A 5602-nucleotide genomic window follows, 5' to 3' on the forward strand; every position below is an offset into this window, starting at 1 on the left:
TGAACACACAATCGTGATTATCTGGGTCATGAAGATCTTCTTTGTATAGTTCTTCTGTGTATCTTGCCATGTCTTTTTAATATCTTCTGCTTCTGTTAGGTCCACAAGTCCTTGATTAATGGCCAATTACAAAAGAAGATATTTTAAAGTTCATTAACACCTTGTTAATGTATCCCCAGTCCCAGGAAAGAGAGGATAGTTCCATGAATTTCTTGGGCATCACTTCCAAGGAGTGTGACCAAAGTTCTGCAGGATTCCTAGAAGATATGGTGTGGAAAACACCTCCATTGCCCCTGTGGTCAGCAGCAATGTGACAAGAGCCAGAACCCCTTTCCTTCCTGCCCCATAAACACATCTTTTTGGGGTTTATCCAATATGCAAAAGGACACCTCACAGCAGTGGTCCCTTTCAGACATTCCCTTCAGCCCTAAGTCACAATGCAATACTGAGGGATACCACCATGCAGCCCATCACAAGAGCCCTTCCTGTGAGAGCCCTTCCTCTCACAGAAGGAATCCAGCTTCCCAAAGACCCAAAGAGCCCTGGTTCATGCACCAACCCCAGGGTGCTCCTCCTGGAGCTTGTCCTGTGTTGCTTGCTCTGTGGGAATAGGGGAGGTCTCTGCAGATTCCTTGAGTGACTCTTGCCCCTAGACCATCACTCTAGGTGTGGGGGTGCCCTGCTTCTCCTTGTGTCTTCACTGCTAACACAGCCTTTCAGGGAGAAGAGGCTGTGCAAAGGTCTTCAGAATAAATGAGCCAGTGGGCAAGGGCTCAGATTAATTGTCGGCTACTTCCGTAAATAAGCCAGACAAACTCAAATTAACAGATAACTTAGCTTTTGAGAGTGATATCCCAAAAGGACAAGAACATGAATTCACTATGATCACCATGATTATAATCTAAATCTTCCCCCATCAGTATTGCTGCTAAGTAAGCTCACGTTTCCAAAACAGTTCTAATTCACATTCCAATGTATCCCCTTCTGGGTCACAAAACAAAATGGAAGACTTCCCTATCTCCTTTACAAAAGAGCAAAACTTTTGTACTTGAACTCGGTAACTACAAACACATTTTGATCCTCATCATTCACAAACTAAGACATTACATGTTATGTAGCCTTCTATTAAACTATCAGAGTTTGAAATGTTTCTAAAGAAAGCAAGGAAGCTGTGGTACATATACACCATGGAATATTACTCAGCTGTTAAAAAGAATTCATTTGAATCAGTTCTAAGGAGATGGATGAAACTGGAGCCCATTATACAGAGTGAAGTAAGCCAGAAAGATAAAGAACATTACAGTATACTAACACATATATATGGAATTTAGATAGATGGTAGCGATAACCCTATATGCAAAACAGAAAAAGAGACACAGAAGTACAGAACAGACTTTTGAACTCTGGGGGAGAACGTGAGGGTGGGATGTTTTGAAAGAACAGCATTTATATTATCTATGTTGAAACAGACCACCAGCCCAGGTGGGATGCATGAGTCAAGTGCTCGGGCCTGGTGCACTGGGAGGACCCTGAGGAGTCGGGTGGAGAGGGAGGTGGGAGGGGTGATCGGGATGGGGAATACGTGTAACTCTATGGCTGATTCATGTTAATGTATGACAAAACCCACTGAAAAAAAAAATTTAAAAAAAAAAAAAAGAAAGCAGAGATGAATCTCCATGTCATCGTAGAAAAGAAGAACCCAAAGATGCTACACACCAGTTCCCCAAAGTTGCCCAGTCCCTCACTCCTGAGAAGGCTGACCACTCCCTCTTCAGTGACAGAGGGAAGGATCACCTGACTCCTCCTCTGGCTCAGGCACCCTCTTCCTCCTCCCTTGCAGCCTCTGCAGACAGGGGTGGGAAGGCCCTCAAAGCCCTTTGTTTGACCCTGAGCACACATGCCATGACTTGCCACTTGCTGGTCTCCAGATAGGCCCGGAGACCCCACAGGAACTCACAGCGGGCAGAGTGGCTGCTCTCCCCAGGGGCAGAGGAGGCCAAGGGGGATGCAGCCTCCCCGACCTCAGCTCCCAAGAGCTGAACCTCCACCGTGCCCTGGGCTTCGCCTGGGTCCTGAAGGTCTTCCTCGTGCCTGCTTGGCTTGCTCAGCTCACTCATCTCGACCATGAGTGCGTTGCCTGTGATGAAACCACAGAGAGGGGTGAGGCAGGGGACAGATGGGGACCACAGGTCTCGGCTGAAAATCACACCCGGGATGGTCTGACACAGGCCACTTAAAAATCTCCTCTTGAGGGATCCCCTCAGTCCTCCCCCAGGGTCCTCAGTCCTCCCTCAGGGTCCTCAACTAAACTCCTTCAGAACCTCAGAATCTCCTCTCCAATCTCCGAGGCCCTGCGCCTTATATCACGTCTCCAGTGTCGCTAGACCCTGTGCCCATGCAGCCAGCAGAGTCGCCCCGGGCGGAAAGCGGGTTCTAGGACCTGTGGGGTTGCCTGTGTCCTCCCTCAAGGTCCTCATCTCGAGCCCTGGCAGGTCTAGGGATGCCCCTTGTGTTGACCAGAGACAGGGTCCTCACTCTAGGCCATCACTGACCTGACACTCTCAGGGGGAGTCTGCAGACATGACATCAGGGCTCCAAGCCCAGGGCTTCCCAAAGGTGAGATGTTGCCCTGACATTCCTCAACCCTCCTCCTGCTCTTCATTTTGACTCTCAGCAGGTCTGGGTACCACACTCTTACCCCGACATTGCTCCCCTTAGAACCAGACCCTCCCCAGCCGGAATCCCTGAGAGGCAAGCAGGAGTAGGGTGCTCATTACCACAACCCTGCTGGGGTCTCCCAGGGCTGAGAGCATTGATGACCTTGATGTCCTGGGGTCCCAGAGCCCCCCTCAGGGTTCCACCTTGACTCTTGACACAGCTGGACTCCTTCACTCTGCTGACCTTAACACGGGCACCTGACCCAGGCCCTCACTTCTCCCTTCCCATCAGGATCAGTGACGTCACATCTGGATATCAGGATGCATGGTCCCCCAGGGCTGTCGGGAGGGTGGCACATGCATCCCCTGGGGAGCCTCAGTCTCCTCTGGTCCTCACCTCGAATCTGGGTAGGACGTGTGCACCTTCCCTCTGCCCACCTGTGACTGTGCCCCAAGCCTCTGAATCCCTGAGTTCACTGAGGAAGTAAGGGGGCTTGGGGGTCTCAGCCTGACAGCCCAGACGGGGCCCCCAGGAGGCCCAGGAGTGGTGGAGTTGTGTTCTATGGGGCCCTCTGTTCCGGGGCGCCTGGACCCCCTCATCCTCTCTCAGGATGGTGCCTCCTTAACACTTGAGAGAAGACTGCAGTCCCAGCACAGATGCTGGATGGGAGGCTGCTGCACCCATGACAGTCAGGGACCATTCACCTTCCCATGGGGGCCCCTCAGGAATCACCATAATTGTAAAGTTTTGTATTAAAGATGTTGTTTTAGCCAAAGAGGGTGAGGAATGGCACATGAGTTAGCAAGAATTCAGCAGCCTGGAGATGGCCTTGGCCGCGCATAGTGACTTCACACTCCTCCTCTCCGGGGTATCCCCAGGGTTGTCTCCTAGTGGCTCTCTTTCACTGGTCTACATGGATGTCCCCTCACCATGGACCATTCTTGTGCAGAGTGGCCAGAGGGGCTCTTGGAAGCCACGAACTCCTTTGTTTTGGGTTCTAAGTCATCACTGCTTGGGTGACCTTAGACTCTTCTACCAGGAAGGAGAGGCATTCGGGAGGAGGGTGGGTGGCTGAGCTGCTGTGCCCCTGGGGCCTCTGAGGGCCAAGGATTCAGCCTCACTGCCGTCCAGTCCAGCCCCCATGATGGCCTGGCTGACCCCAACCCCCCAAAACTTCCCAGAGCACTGCTCGAAGATCAGAGGTGCTGCCTGAGTTAGACATGGGCATCCCCATGTTTGCTCAGGGCGGGGGCATGCAGAGCTCATCGTCTGGACGGTTTGCATGGGGCCTCAGGAATCCCCTGGCTGGGACCTCAGACCCTGGAGATGGGGACCTTCCCTCCCTTTCCAGAGGCTCAGCGGATGGCTGAGCACCTTGCTGCCCATTCAAAGGCCTTGTTTGTGGGGCTGGGCATGGACAAAACCCAGGCCATGGTGTCTCATCAGTCTCCCCTGCCAGTTTGTAGCTCGACTCATCCCAGGGCCCTTCGTCATGACAGTTCCCACAGAGTCCCAGTCGGTTCCTCCTGCAGAGAGCTGGCATTCCAGACCACCGCCAAGTTGGCTCTTCACAGGTTAAGCGTTGTCTCTGTCATCCAGTAATCAGACACTTCCAGCCTCCCCACCTCATCCCTGTTTGGCCATGGCACCGCCCTTTGTGAAACGACAGAGCAGGGGAGCCCAGGGGACGAAAGAGCCACTGAGGACCCAAGATGAGCACTTGGCCGAGGGAGGCTCAGGCAGAGCTGGTGGGAAGTGAGTTGGCCGTGGATTACCGGCTCCCCGGGGTCTGCCCTATTGGGCCCCCAAGGTCACCCTAACCTAGCTGGAGCACCTGTGAGGCAGGACCCCTCTCTGAGACACCCTGTCTGGTTGAATTGCGTTTCCACTCTCCTCGACAGTGTTGCCTGGGCGGCTTCGGGGACAGAACAAAACCCATGCCTTTAGAGCCACCTGGCCTCTCCTCGGATGACCAGGGCATGCCTGGGGCTCGAGATAGCTTGACTGTCCAGGGCCAGCCCATAAGGGCCATGCTCCCTCCCTCCAGTCTTTTGTGACCTTACGCTGCTCCCTCTGCCCGGCCTAGAAAGACCCATGCTTAGCCACTTCACTCCACAGACATCAGTTGAAAGCTACCAAGGACTGAGTGGGGGGAGTGATGTACCCCATGGGTCTCTTTGGATGTCAGGCAGCCTTGGCTTTGTAAATAAAAGATACCTTTGGTGACAAGCAGGTGACTTGAGATTGCAATCAGCACATCTCCACTTTATAGACTGACAGGTAAGCAGGTGCCACACATGCTGAGATTCCTGGAAATGTGGTTTTTAAAAGCAGCATGTGAATGTAATTCCAGGTCAGGAGGCATACGGAAGTCAAGACAAAAAAATCAAATGAAACCTTCTGAAAAGGTAAGGTGTTCACCAGGCAGCGAACCTTCATATGGAGCTGTGATTTGACTTGGAAGTGAGTAGCTTGGTCAGGCGTCATGGCAGCTCAGTGCTGGGGCTGACAGAGGTCTGGCCTGCACCGCCCTGTGCCCTTTCTCAGGGGCCTCCTCTGCCTGCACCAGACTGCCAACAAGGAGACCCAGCCTTTCGGTTCTGGTGGACTGGTGTGCGCGCTCTCCCCTCTCCTGACCTTGGAGCCCTTGTCTCTGCAGCACGACCCTGGAGGACTCTTTGCTATGCTCCTCAGGACAAACACTTTTTTAAGAGAAAGCGTGTTATAAAATGGACACCCCAGCAAGCAAAGGGTGCTGAGGTGTGACACCCTTGGAGTGTTTAGCTGAAAAGGGGAAAGAAAAGAGAAACAAGAAAATGTCACCAGATGCAGGCCGTGCAATGAAGCCAAAGCTCGGGCCTGCTGTCCAGACACCAGCGAGTCCCCAAACTGAACACCTGCAGGCCTTGGGCAGGGACCACAAGCTCCAGCCCTGTGCATTGCA

This window comes from Muntiacus reevesi, unplaced genomic scaffold, assembly GCF_963930625.1.
Source record: "Muntiacus reevesi unplaced genomic scaffold, mMunRee1.1 SCAFFOLD_106, whole genome shotgun sequence".
NCBI lineage: Eukaryota > Metazoa > Chordata > Mammalia > Artiodactyla > Cervidae > Muntiacus > Muntiacus reevesi.